Consider the following 17,160-nt stretch of genomic DNA (forward strand, 5'->3'; position numbering starts at 1 on the left):
ATATAACAGGAATGTAATAAATTTTGGAAAGACTCACACTACCATGGTGAAACTTTTAGTATTAAACATATATTTTGTATTAAACATATATTCATTTGCAGAACAGACAGTAGTTGGACTTTTATATTAGTAATGCTTACAATACTTCAACTTCTGGTCATCTTATACAAGTTCATTAGACCACTGATCGTTGTTGCAGTAGAGTTCTGAAAGTTTAATTTTGAGACGTGAATGAGAAATGAGGTCATGGCATAGATGCAGACAGGCAATGAAACTATAAAATTGGTAAGCTTGGTCTATGAGAACCTATATGAGCAAAGAATCTGAAAAAGAATAGATATATGTATATGTATAACTGAATCACTTTGCTGTACACCTAAAACTAACACACTGTAAATCAACTATACTTCAATAAAATTAATTTATTTTAATTAATTAATTAAAATTAAAAAATGGTAAGCTTGGTGAACTGTAGTTGACCTCGTTCAGGAAAGTAGAAGTGGGCACTGGTTCTGGAGGATACAGGAGTGGTTTGCATAGAGAGAGGGCCAACTTTACTTCCTAACAGTAAGTTAAAATTAGGGGGATGCAGAGATCATAGAATAATAATCATAAAGTGGCATAAATGTAAGAAGCAGTCTGGCTCTTCTTATACTAGAGAAAGAGAAAGGTAAATTTGTGGTGGAGATGGTAGGTGAATCATTTGAAACAATCCAGATTTCAACTGAAGTGAAGAGGTCAGAAAATATTAAGGATAAATAAAGCTTAGTTTATTCATTAGGAACATGGAAATTAGGAACATGGAAGTTAGAGTTAGTAAAAACCAGTCTCAAAACAATAATTCTCTAATTTGATAATTCTGAACTAATCAGAAAAAAATATGAACTATAGTGCACATTAAGTCAATGTTGAGGAAAACGATGTATTTATTTGAGTACAATTCAGTTGTTATTTTACAATGCTTTAACAAAAGTACACATTAAATACATAGAATTTTATATATACTATACTGTAAGTATACTTTTTAGCATAGAAAATTACAAAATTATCTAATCACTTAAAAGAAAATAGCATTATCCTTCTCACAAAGTTCTGAAATTAAAGAAAAAAATTATGAAGATATAAACTATTCACTGAAGTTTCTGAAATAATCAGAAAGCTTGAATCAAAGAGAGATTACATTTAAGGAGGATGTGTTATTGTTTAATTCAATGGTTAAAGAAATAGAAAAATTAAATGGGAACACTTTTCTGTTAAACTTTCCCCTCTGGCGGCTGGTATAAATAAGGGAGCTAGTATGGACCCTCCATTTCCCTTGATCAGGTGTTAACTTCTTCCTGTTTAGAGGGTTTAACTTCATGGTTAAGAGCATGGCCTCTGGGCTCAAATCTTTTGTGCCTGAACCCTAGACATGTCACTTGTTAAGTGTGCAACTTTTGGCAAGTTTCTTAATTTCTCTAAGCCTCAATATTTAACTGTGTAATGTGGATAATATTTGTGAGGGTTAAATGCCACTGACAAACGGTAATTGGTATACATTTGAGCGCTCAATAAATTTGTCTATCAGGAGGAGTTTGGACATAGAGGGAGACGGTAGATAGATTCAGAAGGGAAATGTGAGAATTCGTTTAGAATGAACAGTTTCGAGGAAGATAACAACTGAAAGGGGGGTCCTCCTTCCCATTCAGCTGCTAGAAAAAGAGGTGTGTTTAACAGGACAGAGAAAACAGGCTGAAAACTGGTGGCCCTGTGGGCACTGGAGTAGCGGAAGCATGTTAGAAGTGTTTCACACACAGACCGAAGAAGCTAAATACTACACATGCAACAGAGCTGTGGATATCTATTTCAGTATGTCTGTGGGTCTATCTGTACAATGTTTCTCTTGAAAAGTCAGCAAGCGCTGTGAAGACAGAGCTCCAATCCTCTCTGACACTTGTTTAGGGGAGGGTCAGCAGCAGAGAAATCTCAGAGTGGAAGACAATCTACAAATACCTGCAGGGACATACATGACTACTTTCCACTTTCCTCCTGGCATCAGAGCTCTCAAAGTAGTTTATCCCCTTTCATTGCCTTATTCATTCCCTTCATGCATCTTCCACAATCTGGCTTCTGTTTCACATTTTTTACTTCATTTTCCTCTGTAATGTTGTCATTGCAAAAATGAAGTGAACTTCCCTCAATCCTCTTCCTTCTTGTCCTCAATAAACTATGAACTGGTAAATATGTATCTTCTCTTTCTCTTATCTAGAAATCCACGCTTTAGGGTGTGAAATCCTACAAAGTGTAAGGCAAATAAACCTTCGCATTCATTATATACATTTATTATATTCAGTTGTTATTCATTATACATTTATTATATTCATATATATATATAATGAATGTGAATATCAACTTTATCCCCTTAAATTTAAGCCCTCCAGATAATAAATATTTTTGTCTTTATAAGCTACATAGGTCTGTAACACATATTCTTTCTTTTTTTCCTTTTTTCTTTTTCTTTTCTTACAACCTTTTCAAAATGTAATAACCATTCTTAGCTCAAGAATAGATTTCAGCTGTAGGCCATAGTTTGCTTACTGATGCTTTAAAATAAATAACTCTGAATTTGAGAAAAATACAACAAAACTCAATAATCAGTTATTCATGTTTGCTATGGTACACTTTAATGCAAGTGAGCGACAACAAGTACTATGGTGAGAATATGCTTATCAGTTCCCAACACATCTGAGGAGTGAAGGTAAGTTGTGTGAAAGGAAAATAGAAATGGAATCATTACTGGTGGGGAGAGCTCTCTCACATGGAGCCCCTGAGGAAGCCACTGAGGAAGTGTGACTTAGGCACATCTAAGCCGAGATGGAATCTGAACTTTGACTACCTATTGCTTTGACACAGGCATCCAGAGCATCTGCCCACGTTCCAGAAACTCAAGATACTTCTCGGACCCTTACCCTAAAATAACTTGTGACGGAGAATCCCTTAAGGACAAATATTTCCTTTCCTGCGTCAGAGTCAATCATAATTCCTGACAGACAGCTTTAACAACCTTGTACCTTTTATCTTTATAAGTCCCTGACTCTTTCTCTTCCACAGAGTATCTTTGGGTTTTACCTGAATCTGTGTCTCCAGGACTGCAATTATTAAGACCTCAAATAAAACTTTGTTCTCTGCAGCCTCGATACTGATTATTGTTCGACAGTTGGGCCCCATAGTCTACGAATAAGTGAGACAAGGTCTTATCTCTTGGTTCATGCCTCTGATCTCCTTTTTCTTGTTCAATTTAAATGTTATTTCCTAAGAATGACTGCCTCCTTATATTGAGATAAAGTTCTAATTTTCACCTTAGATCTAGTCATGTGACAAAGGAATTATTTTATTCCTTTGTCACATGACAAAGGAATGAGAAAATATACTCATTTTCTCAATCTCTTATGGATTGCTTTCACTTTGATACAGGAAAAATGTTACTGTTGAGAAAATTGTTTCTTTTGCCTGTTAATTTGATTCCCTCAACCTTTTCTTGTACATTTTCTATGCTACATTTAATCAATTTAAATTACTGACAGTTGATTTCCAGGCCTACCAATATACCACTTCTGCCTTTCAATACTCACTCACCTTGTTTCTTTGCACTTCTCTTTTCTGTCATTTTTGCTCCAAATTGCTCATATTTAAAAAGTCCTCTTGCAATATCATGCATAATTCACTCACAGATGTGAGGAGGAACAGCTGTAACATCTTTCTGCCAAGGCATACACTCATTCACAATGCCCAGTGGTTTCTCAGTTGTGTGTAGGATTTTTCTGCTGGGATGGGTCTTTTATCATCTTCAAACATGCATGACTCAGCCATACATACTAGCTTCACAGAGTCTTCCCAGCTATAAAGTTTAGAACAAGCTTCGACTCCCAAGTATCTGCTATGGTCTGAATGTTTTATACATTGAATTCCTATGTTGAAATTCCTATGTTGAAACCCTAATGCCCAATGTGATAGTATTAGTAGGTGGACCTTTGGGAAGTGCTTGAGTCGTAACAGTGGAACCATCATGAATGAAATTAATGCCTTATAAGAGGCTCCAGAGAGATCCCCTGCCCTTTCTACCATGTGAGGACACAGGGAGTTGGTGTCAGCTTATGAACCAGGAAGAAGGCCCTCACCAGAAGGCAAACATGCTAGCACCTCAGTCTTGGACTTCCCAGCCTCCAGAACTGTGAGCAATAATTGCTGTTGTTCTAATCTACCCAGTTGGTGGTATTTTGTTATAGCAACACGATCGGAGTAAGATCGCATCTTTCTATCCTAGAGGAATAATTCCTAGACTAATTACCTAGTAAAATTTGAGCATTACCTCAACATACACCAAGTGATACTGGATGAGGTAAAATCCAGAAACAAGGTTGCTGAAGAGTTCTGTCATGATCTACTCTCACATACTATCACATACCTCAGAGATACTACATATTTACTCATGTTAGGAGCTTCACATGGCAGTGGTTTTCTTCATGGCAGTGTGAACACCAGCATCACTGCTACTTGCTACTCCTAAAGGAGCTTGAATGCCTCACTCCTCTTCCTTGTTTGAGAGCTATTCCACTTTTCACTTGGCTGATCTTCAAGCTACTTATCATAAGTGTCCATTCTCTTGATTTTCAGGAACACTCATTACTATTATATCCCTCAGGACAATTTTAGAAGTTTAAAGCAAGGAAGAGTAGCTTCTTATGATAAGAAGAAAGAATAAGGTGGACTGTTGTTCATTTACTGATCATTTATGAGTAGCTGTCATATGCCAGGCATTGGGGCTTGTGCTTTTGATGTCAGAAGCAGTCCCTGCTTTCAAGTGGTCTCTAGTAAAGCTGGGAGGAGTTTCAACTGGACAGAATAGTATAACATAATGAGTACATAAGTGCCAGGACAGGGTGCCAGGGTGGGAAGGAAGACACAGAGAAAGAACAAGTTTATCATGAAATATTTTTGAAGAACAGGACACCTGATTTGTGTTTTGAAGGAAATGTAGAAGTGTGAAAGACAACAAAAAAGTTTCAGAAATGAACAGCCTAGGCAGAGGCTACAGCAAGATTTAAAAAGCAAGAGGGCACAAACCACAGAGCTGATCTCCCTGTGCTATGTGGCTGCTTCCCACTAGCTATCTATTTCACATTTGGTAGTGAGGGTATATATGTCCTGTGACCACCTAGAGGGGTGGGATAAGGAGGGTGGGAGGGAGACGCAAGAGGGAAGAGATATGGGGATATATGTATATGTATAGCTGATTCACTTTGTTATAAAGCAGAAACTAACACACCATTGTAAAGCAATTATACTCCAATAAAGATGTTAAAAAATAAAATAAAATTTTAAAAAAGACACGAGGGCATACAGAGCAATGGTGGTCCTAAAGAACTGCCAATAGGTACGTATGACTGGAGTATAAGATCATTTGAGCAAGTAATGCAAAAGATACCAAAATTTGCAGTGCATAATCTAAGGTCAGGATATATCACCTTTCTTTTTTTCACTCTAGAAATATTTACTGAGTGACTCTTATGTGCCAATGATTGTTGTAGGTTCTGCAGTGAAAAAATCATGACTCTACCTGCACAGAATTTGCATTCTACCTAGGGAAGAGACCGAAAATAAACCAATACCAAAATATTGATATATTGTTTGGCAGACGGGAACAAACATATGGAGAAAACTATATCAGAGATGGAATGGAGCATGTGTAGGTTAATGTGTGCACCTGCATGGGGATGCACAACAGCTTTTTTTTATAGGATGATCAAGGTCTCACTGATGTGGTGACATTTGACCAGAGACTTGAAGGTAGTCATATCCTATCTATTATCATAACCTCTAGTATCATATTCTATTTATATGTGTATGGATTACTTTTCTAGAACATTTCCAGAAGATGAAATCGTAAATGCAAGGGCCTTTGGATGGGAGAACGTTGAGTGTTGAAAGTACAAACTAAGAGGCTGGTGTTCCTGGTGTGGAAAGAGTGAGAAGAGCAGTGGATAAACTGGAGAGCTGCTGGTGGTGAAGGGGGTGCAGAAAAGATAGGGCTTTTTAGAGTCTCTTTAAGTACTTGTTCCCTTGTGGCTCCCCACCTCTTAGACAGAATCAAGGAAATGTCTAGGCCCAGGCAGTGGAGAATAGGCATTTGGTAGTTTTTGCTAAAGAGTTAAGCTTAAAAGCCTAAAATCTTTATGGACAGAGAGAAATTTTGCTAAATTTCTTCTTTACTACATCAGAGTAATAGATGGATAAATCCAAAGAATTTTCCACAAAGGAAAAGCACCATCAGGATTTGCATAGTTTTTGTTTTGTCTTGTTTTTTAACAAAAGGGAAGGGAAATTACCATTACTATTTTGAATCTGAGAAAGACTGGGGTAAAGAGAGGTTAAATGGCTCATTCACGGCAAACCTGGGCTTAAGAGTAGGACAGTCAAGAGTATTCTACATGATGCCCTCGGCCAATCACTTACTCAGAGGAAGGCCAATTATTTTTTTTAATTAAATTAAATTTATTTATTTATACAGCAAGTTCTTATTAGTTATCTATTTTATACATATTAGTGTATACATGTCAATCCCAATCTCCCAATTCATCCCACCACCACCACCCTTGCCCTGCTTTCCCCCCGTGGTGTCCATACGTTTTTTTCTCTACATCTATGTCTCTATTTCTGCCTTGCAAACCGGTTCATCTGTACCATTTTTCTAGATTCTACATATATGTGTTAATTTACGATATTTGTTTTTCTCTTTCTGACTTACTTCACTCTGTATGACAGTCTCTAGGTCCATCCACATCTCTACAAATGACCCAAGTTCATTCCATTTTATATATGTACTACGTCTTTTTTATCCATTCGTCTGTCAGTGGGCATTTAGGTTGCTTCCATGACCTGGCTATTGTAAATAGTGCTGCAATGAACATTGGGGTGCATGTGTCTTTTTGAATTATGGTTTTCTCTGGGTATGTGCCAGCAGTAGTGGGATTGCTGGGTCATATGGTAGTTCTATTTTTAGTTTTTTAAGGAACCTCCATACTGTTCTCCATAGTGGTTGTATCAATTTACATTCCCACCAACAGTGCAAGAGGATTCCCTTTTCTCCACACCCTCTCCAGCATTTGTTGCTTGTAGATTTTCTGATGATGCCCATTCTAATTGGTGTGACTTTCAATACGCTTCCCTGGGGCAGTAGTGATTAGCTTCCCAATAGCTTGGGCAGCTTGGTGAAGAAGATCAGAAGCTGACTTCAGCTTTTCATAGCTCTCCATCTTTCTACTTCCTAAATTCCCATTCCTTTTACTTGAGCAGTGGTTCATCAAATATTTAACAGCAGCAGAAGTTTCTCCTAGAAACTTGTTAGAAATGCAAATTCCCAGCTGAGGCTCCGGAAATCATTGTTTTGACAAGCCTTCTGATTCTCGCTAAAGCTCGAGACCCCTTGCTCTCCTTCTGATCTGAGAGAGAGGGAGAGGGGGAAAGAGAGAGAAAGCCCAGGAGAGAATGCTGGAAAGTAAATTCAGAGAGCTGTTTATAGGGGGTTTTTACTGTGGTAACTCACAAATGGTTGAAAAAACCCCACAAACTGAAACATGTAGCTACTTTAAGGGCTCTTTAGCATAAATCAATCTTATTCCCGATCTATTACTTAATAGGTCATTTCCTCATAGGGATGACTAACAGCAATTCATCAGAAAATGCTTTTTATATTTAAATAATACTTTCTGTTCCAAGATGTCAAAATGTTCGACAAGTGGTCAAAATGCAGCTCACTAATATTCTCAACCCCATGGTAGTAAATAACCCACATCTACCATCACTGCTGTTTACTGGTGACTGCTTGTCTGGGAAAGTTGAAGCGCCTTTGCTATCTCTGTAGAAAGTCAATCACTAAAGGAGAAAACGTGCTTCATCTCCCATAGGAAACCAAATTGATAAATTACTCAGTGACTTCTATTATTGCATCTCAAGGATAGTTAACAACGCTCATCAAGGAAAAATCCCAAAGAACACTCTTGCCCTATCTCTGATTAAACCTGATTTTGGAAAATCATCTGGCTCAATCTACATTTAATTACAATATGAATGCTACTTAATTCCCTATTACTTCTGATTACACAGGATCAATGCCACTTGAAGAGGAAGAAGGTTCACTACATTGGGGTCTCCTTGACAGCCAAGCCTGTGCCTTAGTCATTTTGACTCCCTAGTGACCAGCCTGGTATGTGGAATAGTATATGCGATCAGTAATTATTTCTTGAACGTATGATGTAGGAATGAGTCAAGATATTTGTAGAATTGGAGTCATGGATCAAGAGGAGAAAAGGTGGTTTAAAAGAAACTACTACAGGGCTTCCCTGGTGGCACAGTGGTTGAGAGTCCGCCTGTCGATGCAGGGGACGCGGGTTCGTGCCCCGGTACGGGAGGATCCCACGTGCCGCCGAGTGGCTGGGCCCGTGAGCCATGGCCGCTGGGCCTGCGCGTCCGGAGCCTGTGCTCCGCAACGGGAGGGACCACATCAGTGAGAGGCTCGCGTACCGCAAAAAAACCCACAAAAAACAAAAAAACTACTACATTCTCAGAAGCCGGTGCTGCAATGAATGCTAATAACAACTTGACAATGTCCTCTGTCATTGCAAATAATGTGATACCAACATCTACTAATCAATCAAAAAAAAGACTTTCAGAATTCAAAATTGGATAGGATTTTGAGCTGGGGATTCCTCGCACCCACCTTTTCTTATGATAAAACTTGGAACTGTAGTGTCAACAGATAATATGCCAGTTTTCCACTTAAAATTGGAAAATTTAATCTAATTTCGGAGGCATGAAATAAAAACTGATGGACAAATATTAGAATTTCCATCAATGAAAAAGCTTAATTTCTAAAATGCTGAAGGTTAGTTTATCAAAATACTGAAATTGCCTCATATCACAAGTCAAAGCACCCTCTCTTTACTAAATAAGGAGCTATAAAGTTGCACAATTACTGTCAATTTTTTTACTTGGTTTGAAACAAAGTTGCTTGTTTTAAATAAAACAAAGTTCAACTGAAGTGACTATAATATCATCAGTCTTGTAAAACTCCTTGTGTTAGATTTCTTCTATCCCCAAGATGCCAACCATGCATATTAAACTGGCTCTTGTTTTTTGCGTATGATTTCTGTACATCTTTCCTATTGGAATTTTCATGTTAAGTACCCTTGCTTAGAGTGTGGATTGTAACCACTCTGTTTAACACTCTATCACCAGTACCTAGAACAGTGCCTGCCACATAAGAAACACTTAATAAAATTTCTAAATTATCTTGATTAAAATCCATACTCATCCTAGCTTTAAGCACATGAAGACAGAAATAGGTTCCAACTGCATAAGAACACGTGAATAATCCAGAGAAAATGTTAACTATAAGTACAAATTATCTGTTGATTAAAATACAGAACATATCTGAGATTTGGAATTACTTCCTAATAACCCTGAGTCAGAGCTGTGGTAAAGGTTTACTGGGGGCATGTTACCATTTTCTGAGTACACACTCAGAAAAGGAAGAAGTTGATGAGAGAGCATGCAAGATTTTCCAGGCTCAAAATGGAACTTGACTCATCTGCATGGAACCATCCGGCGAAACACAGAAGAGCTCACTCTTCTGCTGGATTAAGCTCACCCTGGTGGAACGGAATGGAACAGAAACAAGAGACTGAGGTCTAGGTTTTGAGGATCTTCACTCCACTTACCTGCTTTCACAGGACCAGGCAACGGACAAGAAGAAATGTGGAACTGTTCCTGTGTACCTCTAAACAAATACAGTCACACTATGTAATAGAATGTGTCATAAATCTGACCAATTAGAATAATTCCTCCATTCTTGGTGGAGTAGCTCTGATAGAAATGGACAGAGCTGGGCTCGGGGTGGGAAGGGGGTGGTTTCCTTCTGTTACAAGCTCTAAACTTTCTTCAATTTTCCTATCATTTAAGCCTAACTATAATGTATGGACTTTTGAAAAAGAGTAGGTACTAAAATTAAATAAGCTGAAAGTGTTGAGGGTGAAAAAAATGATAACAAATTTAAGAAAATGTAGAATTATTACTATGAGAATTACCAGAACTGTTTGTTCCAAATACGAGCCTGCTATAGCATTTTAATTATGAATAGAATTAAACAGAAATTCACTTGCTGTCACCATCTGATAATATTACCAGAGACATCCCTTAAGGAAATTTAAAATTATTTATTCTATGTAAATCTCTACAAGTCCTTAATTTCAACCTTATTATAAGAAATAACACACAGTATCAACAAGCTGGCAGAATTTTGACAATTCTCCTGCCTCCCTCCATTCCGCCTGCTTTTCCTCTTTCCCTCCCTCCCTTTCCCTCCTCTTCCCTCACTCCCTTTCTTTCCACAAAGCAAGGAAATGGGTATATAGCAAATAGTAGGGATCACACGCTTTCATTACAGGGCTTGGGAATGTGGACTCTCACAAAAACAGACTTGATTTTAAATACTGTATCTGTGCCTTACTAATTTAATCGTTCTGTGCCTCAGTTTGTCTGGCTGTAAAATAGGTGCAAACAGTACCTACCTCTTAGGATTGTTGTGAGGGGGGATTCCAACTGGTTTTAAAATAGTATTTAGCACAGAGGAAGCATAATAATTATTATTTTTCACTTCTCTGAATATATAAAACATTTAGTATTGGGATTCATAGTCTCAAAATCTAACACTCACTGATGTGAACATCTGATTAGCTAAATGGAGAAAAACATTGTTATAGTAATTATTTCTTTAGTTTCTCGTTTTGTTTTTTTAACTGAAAACCAGAATCACAATTTCTTGTTATTATCTGTTATCAATGAACAGTATAAGACTATAATATTACTTTTGACAAGGCACTGAATATTCGAAATGAAGAAAACTAAGAAATAGTAGTAAATAAAACTTTTCTTGTGCTAATCCCAAGTGAAAGATGAAATTAATGATGATATATATGTAGAAACTCTGGAGAAGTCATATAGAAAGAACCTCAAGTACTTGAGGCACACTTGAAATTCAAATGACACTAAATGACTAATTCTTAAATCAAGAACCCTTCACTAAAATTAAAAACACAAATGCTTTCTTTTTCTTGATTTCTTGTAGGAAGTGAAAGAGTACTCGGTAGGTGTCAGACTATTTTAAAAAGCAGGTTATAGAGATGATATTTCAGGAGTGTAAAAATACTAAGGTGGATCTCATAAATGATTGGTATATTATTTAATTCAGGTTAGCAGCAGAATTGTCAATGTTTCTTTATTAAGCAATGCAATCCTTTAGGTAGGAAGCATGGTTCTTTGGAGAAGTTGATAGACACAAGATACACAAACTGGAATATGGTGAAAAAACAGACAGTAAAGATTTTTTTAAATTAAACCTAGGAATTATTTAACATGGCCATTTCTTTGGGTTGAAGAAAGAAATTCATATAGATTTTCCTGGTTCAGGTTCCAGTGAGGTCTATAGGCAAATTTGCAACTAGAGCAAGATTCAGACCTATTTCCGTTTTTGTGCTTACGTCTTAAATATGTCCAGTTCCTACAGCATAGAGGAAAGCACTAGATTGGCCATGGCATGAAACAGGTTAGAATTCTGGCCCTGCCACTTAATAACTGTGTACGGCTTAAATGGGCAATTTGCTAAACTTCATGAATTTCAATTCCCACCCTCCAACCCCCACCCTGGGCAAAATGAGTATAATCCTTTTTCTACCAACTCTAGAGAGTTAGGATGGTCTGAGGAGAAAATGTACATAAAAGTGCTTTGAAAATTATTTAATGCTTTAAAAATATTATTTATCATTATTATTTCAAGATGAGGGAAAACTCCCCCTCCACTAATATATTCAGTTTTTTATGGCCAGCTAGATCTTCCAGAAAGCTACATAAAAACTGAACATTTTAACAATATTTGGCAATGTTTAGATGTTAAAAAAAAATTATCCAAACTGGCACATTTCTTCTTAAACAGTTCTAAAAGTAATACATACATATTGCAATGAATTTGGAAATACAGAATGAGAACGGGAGGAAGTAAAGGTCACCCTGACTCTCTTATTTCTTGAGTTAACCATTGATAAATAATTTTTAAATTTTCTTTGGGTCTTTTTGCTCTATGTGTGTGATATTCAAAACCAAGTTGTGAATATGCTGTATTTATTATTTAACATTCTTCTCTCCTCACTTGACATTTTACAAAAAACAATTTTAATTTGTTTCCTATTCTAAGCATCATAAAATACTTAATAGTGAAGATTACCTATGAGCTATTATGTAAAAAAAAGTTCAGCATATATAACCTAAATAAATATATTAGAAATTCATATGCTTTAAAGCAGTGATCCCCAACTGTTTTGGAACAAGGGACCGGTTTCCCGGAAGACAATTTTTCCACCAACAGGGTGGGCGGGGGAGGATAGTTGGTTCAGGCTGTAATGGGAGCGATAGCGAGCCATGGGGAGCAGCAGATGAAACTTCGCTCGCTCGCCCGCCGCCCACCTCCTGCTGTGCGGCCCAGTTCCTAACACAGCCAGGGGGTTGGGGACCCCTGCTTTAAAGGATATCCCTATGTTTTTATGTGATTGACCATTTCAAAAGTTTCATAGACAATTCCAATATTTATATTTAATTAAAGACCATGAAACTTTTTTTTAGTATTTTTAAATAAAAGATAGTTAAAGATTACTTCATTTAAAAGCTAATAACAAACCTCTAGAACACTTCCTTCTACTTAAGTGAGGTGTTAGATTAAAAAAGCACTATAGAAATATAGATTATACTTGACTTTAAATAAAAATCGGAATAAATACTATAGAATTGTTATCTCCCCTTTATTCTGTTAATAATTGGTAATAGGAATATTATGGAGAATGATTGAAGCTTAATAGTCATATGTCAATTACCAAGATCACATTTTTGTGGTACAATGAATTTGCAAAGGTAGACTATCAAATATATTTTATCGTCAAAGGTGGTCTGCCAACCGGCAAGTCATTTCATAAGTTATGCTCTAAAATATATCATTTATTGATACCCAAGAGACATCTAGATATGTCATTAATAGTGCAGAAACTCTAAGCCAGGGATATTTTTGTCTTTATAATTAATTTGAGACAGCAGCTAATAAAAACCAGAATAATAACAGTAGTAACCTTCAAATTAATTTTGACCCTAAGCTATAGCAATTTCAACAGAAGTTAGTATATTTACATACCAAATTAAAATTCCTAAACTTGTATTACAATTGATGCAATGTTTTTATGAAATACTACCTGTATAATATTTCATTAAAATAATAAAATGAGAACAATATAGAAATGTCATAAATGTTTGTGTCCTAGAAAGTATTTAGAGGGAATTTCTGGTAGTATAAATTAATACATGATTATTATTATTAATCATATTACTTTTATTTATAAAGCATCCAAACATACACATCTGTAATCTTATATGTCTTTACCATCAAGAGAAATATATTCCAGAATTAATTTTAAAAACACTGCTTTTACTGTGCTTATGTTTTCTAGTTGAGAAGTCTGGACTTTAAGCATTTTTAAATTATAGAACTAATCAGAAAGCAGGAGGAAACCAACAATACAACTGATGGCATTTGTTAATATAAACCTTTGTGTAAAAATGTTATGAAACTAAGAATGGAAAAAGAAGAGAATTATTAATCAACAAATGGCTATTTTTAAAAATCTAGTTAATAGTATACTACCTGGGTTATTCTCTTACTTGAAAAAATTACAGTATATTAGGTTGTCCTAATTTGGAACTATGTAACTGCCACTCTCATGTTTCTAGTTTTACTAGAAGAGTGCATTTTTTTGGTATAAGCGTAAGAAAAAAAAAACAAAACTGGAACATTCCATAGTGCAGTTTCTTTCCTCCCTTTCCCCAACAGAAAAAATAAGAAATACTGTACCTAACCAACAGATCTGATGATTCCAAAAGGGACAAGTCTCTATTCTGAAACACTATTCAAGTCAGAACATTCCAAATTACGATTTTGTGAGACACTGGAAAATTATGGCATGAAAAATAGAAGAATATTTCTAATGCACTATAAAATGTATTCCTCAAAGCAAAAGAGCTAATGGAAGGCCAGAGCACTTAATGGATAAAATATAATCAAATGAAACAGAAGCATGTTCCAAGCTGAAAGGCAACAATATCACTATTCTCACATAATTGGATAGTAGTCATAACCCAGTAAGATCAGGTTTAAAAACATTTAAATATATATAAATACACATATGTATAAATAACATATATAGCACCTGAAGTAAATACATATTCGTATTCATATATTAAAGAATCACTTTGAAATTAAAAAAAATTTTTTTAACTATTGAAAAATAAACAGCTAGTGAAAAACTAAGTTTTCTTTGCAAAACTTGACTCTGGAAACAAAGATTCTTCAAATGCTTCTCCGAGAACTTGTCTCTTTATTTTAAATATAACCAAATAAAAAAATAAAAAATATAATCAAATATTTGAAATAGAAGGCAAATGTTCATGAAAGCAGACATATATACATGCATATATATGCATATATATATTTATACACATAATTGGATAATATAATTAATATATATAATACACATAAAACACACATCTTCCTGAACTTACTATGGCATTGCATCCTGATAAACCCATCATCAATTGAAAAGATCATAAATTGTAAATGCTTATAGTACACCCAATCTACCAACCGTCATAGTTTAGCCTAGTCCACCTTAAATGTGCTCAGAACACTCACATTAGCCTAAAGTTGGGCAAAATCATCTAACACAAAGCCTATTTTATAATAATCTGTTGAATATCTCATTTGTTTTATTGAATACTGTACTGAAGGTGAAAACCAGAACGGTTGTAAGTGTGTCAGTTGTGATCGAGTCGCTGAGTGGGAGGAGTGGCTTGCTGCTGCTGCCCAGCATCACAAGAGAACATCATGCTGCATATCAGTAGTCTGGGAAAAGTATAGTTTCTACTCGAAATTCAAAGTAGACTTTGAAAAAATGAAAAAATTCAAACTATAGTTTCTACTAAACGAGTATCACTTTCACACCATGGTAAAGTTGAAAAATCGCTAAGTCGAACCATTGTAATTCGGGGAATGTCTGTCTATAAATTTTTGTATGATATATGTGTACACGTGTATGCACATGTATATTTCAAACAGGAATTTAGACTGTTTGCTACATCTCTTCTTAGAAGCAGACTATGCCCAAAATCTATGCCTCAAGCCTTTGGTGAATAGCTAATGAATTCAGTATTCAAACAGGGATTAAAAATATTGACTTGGAAATTCAGGACAAACTTACTACTAAAAATGTTTTACACTTTTTACTTACAAGAACATACTTAGGTACACATGATTAGACTCTACCAACTGAAATAAATTATTGCCGATTTGGCTAGAGTTGTTGATCACCACAAAATTCTCTCTTGTGGACAACTATGGCTTACATATTAAATGGAAGGCTTTAGGCAGTTTTTGTACTTGTTTCCTTAGACCTAAATGGTCCACATAATGATAAAAAGTTAAATAAGAAAAAAATGTAAAATTATGTGCTTTTCAAGCCCAACAAAATTGTTATCATACTAAAGCTCATCTGTGTACTAACAGTGCAGTTTTTATAGGCAGGTGTTTCTGGTACTAAAGTTTTCACGTTAATTGAGGCCCTATTTTTTTTTTTTTTTTTTTTTTTTTTTTTTTTTTGCGGTACACGGGCCTCTCACTGTTGTGGCCTCTCCCGTTGCGGAGCACAGGCTCCGGACGCACAGGCCCAGCGGCCATGGCTCATGGGCCCAGCCGCGCCGCGGCATGTGGGATCCTCCCGGACCGGGGCACGAACCCGCGTCCCCTGCATTGGCAGGCGGACTCTCAACCACTGCACCACCAGGGAAGCCCTGAGGCCCTATTTTTGATTTCAGTTTAAAGTTGTTGCTAGTGATTGAATCTACTCAGTAGTGCACATTTATGAATAAGACAAGACTCTGAATATTAAAATTCTTACATGTACTCTCTAAATTCATTGAGATTCAGTCAAATAGAAAGATATCATATACCAAGAAGATTCCTTTCTATATGATGTACAATGGAGTAACAGATTAATTTTCCTTTTTGGACAACTTAATGATATTGATTAACATTAAAAAACTTCAACAGTTACATATTAAGAAAAAAAGACTGGGGTACAAGGCAGATAATTAGTAGTATTACCTTTAAAGGCTTTTGTTAGAGGAAGTGAATGTTAACAACTCTTTATAAATTAAAGTTGCCCTCTCCCAGGAACTTCAATACTGTATCAGAAAAAAATAAAATAAAATTGTCAACTATTGCTTTTAAGAAAGGGAACAATTCCCATTTTCTATAACATTACTTCTGAAATCAACACCCTTATTCAACAACCTTGATATCATTTCTGATAATGAGTCAGTGAAAAGAGTGATTAGACAAATGGTACAATTCAGAAAGAAAATAAGATGCAGACAGAAATTCAGAAAGAAAATAAGATGCCACGTGAGTTTTCCCAGGTCATCCAATCAACTCCTGGCAGAGTTAAAAATAGAAGCTAAGACTAATTCCCACAGCTACTGCCAGATCAGAGCCTGACAACTTTGCATCGTGGTAGCTTCAACCTCTCGTGCTACTGGGATTACCTGCATTGAGACATCTTCCTATGAGGTTCAGTCATTTCAAGGTTTGCTTTAAAATGGAGAGGGGTAGGAAAAGGTTCATAATTTTAGGGAAAATCTGTGGTAATGAGATCTCATTGTAAACTGCTCACGAGAATTAGAAAGATAAAAACTGGAAATGTTTACTAACCCTTACTATGTCTCAAACACTGCAATAAGTTCCCTTTTATGTTATCTTCTTTAATCTTCGCAACAACCCTGTGATTTTCCTGTTTTAAATATCCAGAAACAATTCACAGTGGTTAAGTAACTTACCCTAAGTCATAAAGATAGAAAACAATAGAGGTAGGATTCAAACTAGGTGAGGTTCAAAGTTCAAATTCACTTCCTGAAAAACATGATTAGAACATAAATGGTAGCCAAAACTCCCCAAAATAAACTAAAAGATTAAAAGAAAGA

The 17,160-nt window shown here is 35.9% G+C and overlaps 1 long non-coding RNA gene across 1 annotated transcript in view; it reads right to left on the bottom strand.

Moving 5' to 3' along the window:
* Positions 1-79: 79 nt before the first annotated feature.
* Positions 80-17,160, bottom strand: part of LOC307056543 — a 31,108-nt gene continuing 14,027 nt past the window's right edge. Inside the window, exon 3 of the long non-coding RNA XR_013811026.1 lies at positions 80-206. This is a non-coding gene — a long non-coding RNA (uncharacterized lncRNA). The remainder of the gene's footprint in view (positions 207-17,160) is intronic.

Source organism: Hyperoodon ampullatus (genome assembly GCF_949752795.1).
Source record: "Hyperoodon ampullatus genome assembly, chromosome: 7".
Lineage (NCBI taxonomy): Eukaryota > Metazoa > Chordata > Mammalia > Artiodactyla > Ziphiidae > Hyperoodon > Hyperoodon ampullatus.